We start from the raw sequence: 12,395 nt of genomic DNA, 5'->3' as shown, positions 1-12,395 counted from the left end.
CAGCACAACACATCTTGGAGTCTGAAGCCTTTACAACAGTGAGGCTCAGAATCTTCTTCTTCCTGGCAGATCTTGTCCATTGCTGATCTGAGTGTGGCTGTACTTCAACACAGTCACCCCAGTCATGAGCATGGGTGGAAATACTTTTCCTACCTTTATTATTTGTACATCCTGACAGATTTCCTTGGAACCTGTTGCATTGCAGTTTTCTTGAGAATTAGCAAGTGTACAGTTTCTGTGCTGTACCATTTAAATATTGTGCAGAGCTTACTGGTTTAATCAAAGAGTAATTTTTTTACTGCTGACTTTTAAAAAAATCTATTTTTTTAGTGTAATACACTGATGTCAGTATACATTTTACTCTAATCATTACCACATTACCAATGGCTTTTCAAAATACTGTCTATTTTGTACTGCATTTTTCAGTTTGACGCATTTCTTGTTTCAGACCATTTGCTGTCTTCCTGAAGTTTGACTTGGTGTTTTGTGACATGCCAATGAAAACATACTATGTTCATCTGAGTGAATATTCATCTTAGGTCATATCAGCGAGTAGATTATTCACGAGAGAACCGCATTCCGTATCGCTCTGTTTGGAGGCATTGCACAGATGCCTGGCCACACCTTGGCCTGCACTAACGCTGAGTCAGGAGCTTTCTTTGCTGCTGCCCTTTGCCTGGTAAGACAGTGCCTAATTTATTTTTTCTTTCAGACCTTCTACAACAACGAAGCAGACAATGGTTCTTTGCCACAAATCCTATCCAATTGCTAGGAAAATGTGGCTGTAAAGGCTTATACCATTAAAAGTACACATAGCATAAGAGAGTGCAAAAAAATGGGACTGTGTAGAGCAAACCCACTGGAATAGGACACCAGAATACTCAAGTTGTTCTACTGGCTGTATTTTCCTGTGGCCAAATATGCTTCTATCATTTCTGTATGCGTCTGGGAAAATGTATATTCACTGATACACCTTGCTACAGCTTTTCACCATGTTGCAGGATTTTGCTTTTTAGGAAAGCCACCGTGCTTTGACTTTTGGATCCATTTTACCTGCTAAGTTTAGGCTGATGTCTTAGTACTTCACAGAAACCTCCTGCAGCAGGTGTTTTCAAAATAGACACTGGTTTTTGCATTTAGATTTTGTAGTTGTAATTGTTACTTCTCAATAAATATCAGATTGTATCTGGCAAAATATATTGTCAAAGCAGTATGTTTCAGAGGTCAGGCTTGTTTTTTCAGGCATAGCACATTCAAATCCAGGTGCACCTGTGCTGGCTTGTTCTCGGAGCGTTTTACTGTGCAGTATGGTCTTGGAAAGCCCTGGGTCGGTACCAGCTTGGAACTTGGGTGTTGTGTTTTAATTTAGAGACAAACCTGAAAATTCAAGAACTAGCCTAGAGACTGGATGAAACTGATCAGTAAGGGGAACCCAAACCGCAGGCCATGTATCTGGCATTCCTGAGGAAGGCTGTCATTAGATAATTGCTGTCTGTAAACTTTAAGTGTGTTATAGATGAAAACAATGATAAAGAGGTAACTTCGAGTCACAGAGGTGGTGGCGTATTATCTTAGAGCATAGGAGGGAAGTGGGAATGAGCTTTTTGTATAATACCGTATGGCCGCTGTAGCTGCCACGATGTGTGCTCTACCTAAAATAGAGCAGCGATTGCAAGGGCATAGTGGACACCAGGCCCAGAAAATAGACCAGCCATGCAAATCATGTATTTTTCTAAAGGAAGTATTGCAAGACTCAATTGTAATAACAAACTGGGAAAAAAAAAAAAAAAAAAAGAAAAAAAAAGCGTGCCTAAGAACATTTATTTTATTTGCTTTTAAAACCTGCTTGTGATTTTCTATACGTGCTTTTTCGTACATGTTTTTCTTTATCCTTATCAACATCCTTTTTGACAGATTGGCTCTCTTTTTTAGTATATAACAATTAATTAAGTAGCAGCAGTGTTTTTCCTCTTTTCTGAGAGCTGAAGTATATGCCCCTGGAACGCCATGGCAAAACACCCCTTTACCTTCAGTAGCGTAGGAACAAGTGTTACATGAATGCTCTGTCAAACTTACTTAAAGACCATGGTCCTTTAATTTCAGTTCCATATAATTGCCTATGTTTAAATGCAAGAAAAACCTGTCTATTTATACTTGTCTATATTTATAATTGACGTCTTCATATAGAGGATGGATTTTCTCCTGACCCTGTAAGTATTGAGTGTCTCCACTTATAGATATACTGAGCAGTTATGTTATTTTTTTAAGCAACACTAAAAGTATGCTCATTTTTGGAAGCTGATATTTTAGTTATTATTTTTTTCCATAAGAAGAGGCAAAAAACTGAGTTGCAAAGGACCAACAACATTTTTGGCTATTTTGAATTTGGATATACTTTGCATGTGATAATTTTCCCTGCTTATCTAATTACAGCTAACTTCCATAAGGGTTCTCAGTAATGCATGACCTTAGGTTTATGCAGTGTATCTCTGACTGTTGATGGATAAAAATTTACACGTTGACAAACATCTTTGTATTCTTGCAGCTGCGTAGGTATCCTTTGGATGTTTGTATAGGTGCTTTTACAGGAGCTAGGGAGAGGAAAAAAAGCCTGATAAGAACGAACAAACAGGAAAATGTGATTTCACTGGTAATACCTACAGAACTTCCTCGGAGGCCTGTGATGTAACCTATGCAGGATAATCCCAGCCATTGCGTGGAGGACTCTCTTCCATTTCAAGCTGGGGCAATTTTTCATGCTGTTTACCCTGACACTTTTAAACCAACAGTTTAATCACATTATTGAGGAATGATTCGCTCTTGTTAGCTTCAGTAAGATGATTTATCAGTTTGTGGTTATTAGTTGGAATGACTGAATATAAACTGCCTACCTATATCTTGTACTTAAGTAAAGGATATTTCTGTCAGACATAACTAACAGGTGTTCCCATAAATGAAATTATACGCATAACCTATAAAAATCAACAAAAGACTGTATGCATGTATTACTCAGCAGGCTCATATTCTGCATTGATAGTAGAAACCGATATCCTTGCTTAATAGAACAATTCAAGTGTAAAATTTAAATAAGAGTACTTCTAGACGTAGCTGCAATAGAGGTAGTAAATAGCTATATATTGGTATTTTCAAGGAACATTTGTAGAGCGGAGCTCATAAAATACTAACAATGGAAATTATTTAATTTTTAATTTTAAAATGTCACTTAAGTTTCCAGTTACCAGGAAATAATAATCAACTGGTTTTGACCTATGTTTTTAAATTAACATCTTCATGAACGGTGTCATGTAAACTGAAAAAACAGGAATGGAAATACTGTGTCATGTAACAGATATGAGTTTAGCCGAGGTGTAGCTAGATCTAATTTCATGGACATCAGATCTGCATAAAGCCGGTAAATTTTTAAAACAGCTGCTCACACAGTGCCAACAAAATTTGTGTATACACTTACTGACTGTGCAAAACCCAGTATTTGCATGTGAGGCATGTAAAATACATTCACAAAATCGGTAACTGTGTCTGAGGTCATATTTACACATCTAAAGTATGCATTCTGTATATGAAGATTCCTTTTCCCTTGCGGGTATGTATATACTCCCATGAAACAAGTTCCTTCAAGTATTACCCTGGGATAGTTTAGGTGTCCTGTTTTTCTGCTTACAGGTTAGTTCCTATATGCCCTCTGTCTTAAGATGGTTTTTTTTTCAGTTAAGAAATGGTTCTAAATTAGAAAGAAGAACAGAATGTTAAAATCCAATATGCTAAAACTGTTTCTTAGCTATTTTTGTTATAGGGTACATGGACTTAATTAAGACACGTTAATTAATTGTAAAAATTAATAGGTAAAGTGGGGTGTTTTATATTATGTAGTTGCCCAGTCTCCTAAGCTACTTGACCTTATGACTTGTTAGTCTAACTGTATAGTTTCAAATAGGCCACTTACTACTCTTTCCATTACTACTCTGTTTATTGCTTATGATAGTATTTAGCTGTGTGAAAGCAATTTCTTTAAGCTAGTTATATTTCTGTTGTTGACTTTGAAATCTGTTCCACAGTTAGAAAATAAAGAATAGAAACATAAGTAATACATGGATTTAGTGTGCAGTATAACTCATTCCAGAGTAGCCTAAAAGTAATCAGACAGCAGTTACTGGATTTTGACTAATTGTGGATCCAAACTGAGGGTTATTAGACAAGAAATTACTAGCTGTCATCCCAATATTCTGTTTAATGTTAAGTCAGAGATACCTGAGGATCTAATGCTAATAGTGGAATCAGTGCTGAACCTAATTACTTTAAAAGGGGTCGAAGTCTGATATATGTGCTTCAGCATGACATTCCTGGTGACTGGGAAGACAGGAGGTTCAAACCTTGCATCTGATGCGTGGCACGTACTACTCGAGGGCAATTATTGTAGCAGCAGTTTCAAATAATATTAGTTACACTTGACATTTAAGTGATAACTTCCACACACTGTTTATATTTAATCTAAGATTTTCCAAGACGTGCTGGTTTGTAGTCAGTTCATTTGCTGCTCTTGCAGCTCCCGTGAATATCTTTGTAACCTTCACAGACATAGCGCAATTTGCAAGGATACCCACTTCCTCATAATCAGCAATTACACATTGATTTTTCTATTTGTATCTATGTAGAATGGTGAAAAGTGTAACTGTTTAGAGAAGTATGTCAATCAGAGCATATATAATAAGAATACACAAAGTTTTGGCTCTATTCTGAAAATACCATGCAAACAGCAGTATGTGCATAGGGTTTATAACAGGAGCATGGTCTAGCACAGTAAATAGAAAATTAGGGAAGGCTAAATACTAGTATCCTTCTATCCGAACTGATGAGGGGTTGCAGTGTACATGGTTAGAAGGAGTCTGTGAAAGGTGGAGCTGCCTTGCCGTACACGCGGAATAGGCACGTCAGACCCCTGCACCAGGAGAGCGTAGAGGCGATGTGGCGGAATGTTCCACTGTCAATAACACTAAGCAAGGAAGCAGCTTAATAGTACTTCTGAAAGAGGAGGAGGCAGTTGATCACCTCAATATAGTCCAGTTGTTTTTCTCAGAGGCTTTGCTTTCTGAGAAAAGCAGCTTGCAAACAGAAGAGTGCCAGGAGCTAAAGGTACCTCTGCCTTTGGCGGTGACCAGAGTGTCAGCAAAGTGTGCAGTGGATGCTCGCTGTCTTTCTGATATGGAGTGTTGGGGATGGGAGGTTTTCCCCTGGGGCTTGTGAGATGAGCTCCAGCCTATCTTCAAAAGAGCTGCAGTAAATCAGAAGCTATTTTCTCTCTAGGGAACACCAGGTTCTGGCTTCTAGCCAAATTCATGCAAGATGATGGTCAGCAATTCCAAGAGGAATAAAGCCAGACTGGCAGATCTCAGGCAAGGCTAAAGTTACTTTATGAATGGAATTAGAGCCGGCAGTGGGAGTGGGTCTTCACTGGTGCATATCTGTGTAGGGTTCTGAGCCTACCGCTCCATCATTTAAAATCTGGTTTCTGCTGTAGGAAGAAATCTGCCTTTAGCGACAGATTATGTCGTGTTATGTCTGCACAAGAAAACAAAGTATCCCTTCTCACTGGAAAAGGGTGCTTAACGTTTGTGATTCTGAGTTTTTGGTTATGAGCCGGGGAATTGTGGACTGACAGATCACCTGCTATGGTTACCTCCTACCCTTAATTGTCTTGCCTTTAAATGTCTGGCCTCAAGTTAAAGCAGATGTTAATTAAAGAAGTTATGGGCTTGAGTAAGTGAGAGATTTACAGCATTGCACGTGATACTCTTCCAGTGAACAACTTAAGTATAACTCACATTTCTGTAACTCAAATTTCCTCCAGAGAATTTATTCTTGTGGGAATGAAAAGTTAATTTGCATTGACATAAATTTGTTTAGTTGCATCTGTGCCAAACTCTCTAGCAATTCTGCATTTGCCTTCCTGCTCTGCTTTCTCACCCTTCCAACCACTTTACTGTCCCAACCAGCCAATCCACCTATTGGTATCACCTCAGTTTCCCAGGGAATGGAGTACCTGGACAACCTGAATGCCTGACATGATATCCTTGTCTGAATGCTGGGATTTGGCTATATTCTGCCTTTTTCTATCTCACAGTTTTGATATCAGCATAGCTAGAAAATACACTGGTTTAGTTAGACCTCTACTATACCTCTTCACCTAAGCTAGGACAATGGATCAGATCAGAGTCTAGGAAGAAATTAAAGCAAATCCTACCTATCAGGCACAGAAAGCCTGGCATATTTGAGAGTAGTACCATGAGAGTGGAGGAGCAAGGTCTCAGATGAATTGCTATGCAGAGCTATGTGAAAGTAGGGTGCCGGCAAGGAAGTTAAAAACAAACAAGCAATTCCGTAAGCAGCAGTTTCTTGCGAATCTGTGCTGTACATGTCTATGCGTCTGTGCCTCCTGCATCTTCCCACATCATCATCATCTCTTCTTTTCTTCTCTAAATACTGCTTGAGGAGGAGAAGGTGTAAGTTTTAGCTGCTTCTGAACCACTTGTGGACTGTTTGATTGAAAGCCACATGCAGATTTGAGGCCTTTCTCTTGGAGGGGGGTGCGGGGAAGGAGAGGGAGCTTTCGGGAGTCTTTTCACTGTACCTTAATTTTCCTAAAACTTGTGGAAAGGTAATTACTTCTGAGTCCTGGTTGAGACTCGGTCAACATTGGGCCATTAGGTTCAGAAGCTGTTGGAGGAGTCAGACATTTTCACACACATATACAGCATGATCACATATGCTTTGAAAGCAAGGCTAGAACAGATTGCCTTAGAAATTATGTTTATTGAATGCTATAGATACTATTATTTGCTTATGTGGTACCTGCATGTTTTTAATCATGGAAGGAGTTATTTCAGGTAATTGCTGTAACTAATCAAAATTGTTACCAATAAAATCTTAGTGTATTACTTTTTATTAACATCAGATTTAGGCTATTTTATTCAACAGAAGTTCCTGTCTTGTTTCTTCAGCTTACTAAACAACTATGCAGTGATATGAAAGCTTCATATTGGTGTTGTGTCACATGGAATGTTTTACAAGTTACCAACCGCTTAAGATCCTAAATAGCTGAAACTCAGTGAGAAGCAGCAATCATGGCAACATAAACTTTAAGTCAGCCACAAAGCACAAGAAATCATATTTTAGGTACAAAAAATGCTATGTTAGAGCTGTAGGAACTGCTTATCTCCATCTCCCTTTCATAAATATGTGAGTATGCCTTCCAGCAACCCAGAATATCAGCATTCTGTTGGGTGGTAGCAATTCTATGAAGGACCAAGATAGACCCATGCCTGGAAGGAGGGTGGCTCAGCTGGGTCATGAAACCCATTAGCACATTGGTCAGTGCCACCAGAGGTGAAGAAGGGAGATGGGAACCATTGTCCTCTTATTTTGTTTTTGTAGCTTTTCTTGTATTTTTTGTAATGTCTTCCTTAGCCTTCATGGAGAGATACTTGTGTCCTTTGCTGGTTTATTGCATGGATTAGCAAAATACCTTCTGACATAAAGAATCTGGTAGAATGATGAATTAAACCAGTCTCAAAAGAAAAACTACCCTTAACTCTCTGCCATGCTCTAATTATTTTTTAATTCAAAGGTAGCCCCTGTGACCTGGTGCCATCTTTGAGTTTTCCTTATTTGAAATGGAAGAACAAACGTCTGTTATCAAATGTGTGCTATATTGCAGACAGGCTGTACCCTGCTAATGGCGGTCTCTCTGAGATAAGTGGTTCCACAGCAAGCTTTTGAAGTGTACAAGAAGAGAGGTAAAAAAGGATGTACCTCCAATATTTAAAAACAAACAAAAAAAAAACCCAAACAACACAGAAGAGGTTCTGGGAAGACAGAAGTTGTACCAACGTTCTCCTAAATCATTATTGTTATGGGAATTTAATATTACAGACTGACAGCTTAGTGTCCAGATCCTGAAAAGCACTCATTTTAACTAATGCTTACTGCCTTACTGTGTTTTAAAAAAAGCAACAGCATAAGATAAAAGGCTGGTAGAACTATTGAAAACTCTGAAGAATGTGGAAAGTTGGCTGAGCAATTCAATGTATTTCTGAGGTAAGTGAAGGAGTAGAGCAAAAGGAGAGAGAAATGGGTAGAAAGACAGCAAAGGAAAGCATCTCAGTAGGCACAGTGCTGGCAGGGATGTCAGTTACAGTGGCAAAATGGAGCCTCGTAGCCAAGAAAATCAGACACAGAAGCAATCGATGGAGGTATTGAGCAGGTGTCACCCAGCACTGAGGGGACAAATGAGTTCTTGTAGGGATCCTTGGAAGAAAAATGATGGCAGAAAATTGTGGTTACAATCAAAGCTTTACCTTTCTTAACAGAATATTACGATTAATATAGCACAGAATTTATGATTAGAATGGCATAGGACTTCTACAATTAGAATCAAATATAATTTATCAGTGGCATAATACAGAATTTATAATACAGCTTAATTTATAATTTTTAATCACCTGGAGCCTCTGAGATTGGGTCAGATCTTAATACAATGTTTGCTGTATCAAGATAACAATCACAACCTAGACTCGAAAGTCACGTAACAGCAGAGGAGTCACTCCCTCGGCCCCCGGAGGCAGCAGAGGACGGTGGGGGCGTCCCTGGCCACGGGGGTCCTGGGTCTCACTGTCCAGCAGCGGTTCGGATCCAAGTTCGCCCTTGGGACCTGTAAGAGCTTGATTTTATGGACAGCGGTGTGTGCCGTTAGGCTTCCCTCTCCTGTGCCGGGGCCATCCCCACCGCCGGGCTGGGCGAGTGCCCGGGACCTTCAAGGCCAGTGAGGCGGGCAGTAACCGGCCTGGCGCCCAGGAACCTGAGGGAGGGGAAGAAGAAATCTCTTTGGTTTGTCTGCTGGGTGCACAGGACCTTCAGGGCCTGGTAATGAGGGGAAGGGAACGAATACGTGACCCGCTTGGTCACAGGGAATGGCTGCTTGCCGCCTGCCATGGCGTCAGCTGTGCCAGCCACGGGGCCGGGGCCGGGACCAGGGGGTACCAATCACAGCAGGGAAATACAATAGTTGGTGCTTATGTTCCATACGGTCACTTTCCACCATTTTCCTCACTGGAATTCTGCTTCAGTCACGGCAGCCTGTTAGGCACGCTAACGCTACAGGAAAACTTCATAGAAAGTAAATGCCATAAATGCCCATCAGAGTGTAACTCTGTGAAAGCATGAAACGACATGCTCATTTTTCAAAGCAGGCACACAGAAATGTCCCTGGAAGGCCGAGAGAGAACTGCCATGTAAAGCATCTTCTCAGCTCTGCAAGATGATCTCCTTTGCTTTTCAGATATTGTGTGGGATTGAGCATGTGCCTGTAATTCAAGGCAGGTATTGCTTGCTGTCTCCAGGCTCCTGGTTACCCTTGCTGTTTACCCATCAGTTTTCCAAAAGCATACCCCTCTACTGTCCTGCATCCCCTCTTGTGACAGTTACTTCTTTTCTAATCTGATTAGAAGTTTCTTCAGCCATACTGCTAGAGGACAGGCAAAGTCTCCTGGAATAGTGGGGAGATGCCAACACCACTAATTTCCAAAGCATAACTTTCACAAACCACTCTTTTCCCATTTCAATGAACAGGTGAGAATGCCTGGACATTTCAGGTTACAGTTCTTTTAGTAGCAGTAATACTAACGGGACTTAAAAAAATGATCAGAAACCTTGAAGAAATGCACCTTAGTATAGATGAGCTCCTCTATAAACTCGTAAAGGAACTCCTACTATATGAAATCAATATAAATACTCCTTAGTATATATGAGGATTTGGATAGATTATAAATGGAGTGTGGGTTCTGTTAATTGCATGAATGTGACTGGAGGACTGTATATTTGCAAATTATTGTTGACAAGTAGAAGTTGTTAAGAGTCTCGCAACAGAAAACTACCTCTTTAGTGGCTGCACGGGACTCTACTGCAAGAATCACAGGAGTAGATCTGTCCATGTCAAATAGGTTAGTACCTATTGGGTAGCAGCAGTGATCAGGGACTGAGCACTAATAGTTTTGAATGAATAAATGACTTACATTGACTTCTTGTCTTATGTGAGCTAAAAACTATGTAGGTCATCAGGAAGAAGCTATTCGTAATGTTTTTAGAATTTGACATGCAGTTGTAGAATAAATAGACTGCTGGCTAGACTGTGCTGGGTATTCGCACACATGTAGAAGAAGCAATCATCCTGAGATATCCACTCATGGCATTTATGTGTACTTCAGGGGAACAACACTGCATGTGGAAGCAATAACTCTTAGCAGCCGTTTGCTTGGACTGGGCCAGCTAGGATTAAATGCTGGCATTAATATTCACATTTTTAAATACACCTCCAAGTATATTAAGACCATCAGTTGAAAAAACAATGGAGAGAAAAAGAAAGAAGGAAAAAAAAGATTGACATTTTTACTGCATGGGAATACTATAAAAGTTTTTCTTCAGTTAATAGTGTAATTGAACATGGTGACATATCTGATATATATCTGTAATCTCTCTCCAATTGTCAGACTGAAAAATAGACAATTAGGGTAATCTCACCCAGCCTGTAATGCAGTTGGATAGAGTATTAAGATTTCTTCACCCTGGATTATCTGGTATAATGCTGAATATGTAGGCAGAATTCACACAATTGCTTAAAAATCAGTGCAATGCTTCAAGTTTGCACACAATGCATTCAATAAAGCTCTTTCAGCATGCAAAGGATTCAGATAATGCACAGACCACCAGCCTAAACTGTTTCTCCAAGTTGTCAGAAGTACAGGAAACATATACAAAAACCAATGTTCAGTTATCTTCTTGGGTCACATGTTGTTCCACATAACTCCTATTTCAACAGGAGGAGAATTCACTGTCAAAGAACTATAGTGCAATTCTTAGAATAAATTGGTTCCTCTAATTTAGAAAGTGGATACATCACTTAATGATCAAAAGATAAATAATATATTACTGTATATAATATTTTTCTGATATTAATACACAGCAAACTGGAAAATATGTTAATTTTAAGCATCAACTAATACAAAACAATATGAGCATAATAATCACTTTTAAAAGCTACTTGCACTTTTCGAGTCATATGTTTCAAATACTGTTTATTTTTTCGACTGATATAACCAATACTTTATTTACACATATGCAAAGCAGTAAAGAGTATAAAGTGTTGCCTAACCCAGTTCTGTCAGTTTTAAATGTCACCACATTTTGTATATACGTCATTCAGTGTCAAAGATAAAAGATAAAATTCATGGTAATGTGTATAAGAAACCCATATGGGATAATGCCAAATCAGCTATGAGAAAACAGCTCACCCTAATCATATACTTGGACGTGGGATTAAAACCGTAGAAGTTTCCATTTAAACTAGTTTCTAGACTGTCTCAGCATTCTAAGATGTAATTTTTTGGACTTATTTTAAGCAATATTTTTTAGAATCTCTTTCTAGAACTGTGTGTTTCTCTCCATTCATAGAAATTGAAGACGAGTGTGACTGTCTGAGACACAGGTGGGATGTGTCATTCCTTAGCACCTGTTTAGGTAAGATAAGGACAAAGCCTGCTAACAGTGGTCCAGTACAGAGACATTCAATTTAAAAGAGGCATTTCAGCGCGGACCGTCAGATTTAAGCAAAGTGGTCAATACTGAACCATTTTAAATGCTTCTGGGAACACTTTCACATCTTTATGCTGTGTAACTGAGGGCAAATACTGACTCACCCTGGATTTGACTGCTTGTGATTCTGTTGTTTTTGGAAAGCTATTTTTGTATTCATTTGAAATAGTTTAGTTCTGTTTTGATTTTCATATTGCATAGGAAATAGAATATGTTGTCAGAACAAAAGGGTTTGATCAGTCCCAAGCTTGTTCTTGAATTTTCTTTCTCAGAGAATTTGAAAAAGCCAGGTTTTCATTCTGACTTAGAGGGAAACAAAATGTCAAAGCCTGTATGTATTTTAGGAAACATTTCCAACCTTTGCAGATTTCCACTCAATATAGATAAAAATGATATTGTAGCCCCAGCCTTATATGAGCTGGTTTCAAGGCAGTGCATTCAAATGGGGTCTGATCCACTACATGCTCTTCTGTCTGCTATAGTGCAAACCACACATAATTTGGCTCATAGTTACAGAGAATGTGTATTACACAATTGCTCATGCCCTCCAAATGTATAATTATGCAGTTGGGGTTTTTTTTTGAAAATGAACATCACTGAGTCTCTCATTCAAAGAGTACAAACTGCTTGGTAATATGCCATGAATATTTCTTCACACATGTCAGATTGGCTGACATTTACATAGAAACAAAAGAGGAGAAGGTTGTGAGAGCAGGGATTGAAAGAACACAAAACAC

The sequence above is a fragment of the Phalacrocorax carbo genome, chromosome Z, assembly GCF_963921805.1.
Source record: "Phalacrocorax carbo chromosome Z, bPhaCar2.1, whole genome shotgun sequence".
Lineage (NCBI taxonomy): Eukaryota > Metazoa > Chordata > Aves > Suliformes > Phalacrocoracidae > Phalacrocorax > Phalacrocorax carbo.
Note: the sequence above shows the minus strand (reverse complement) of the source record.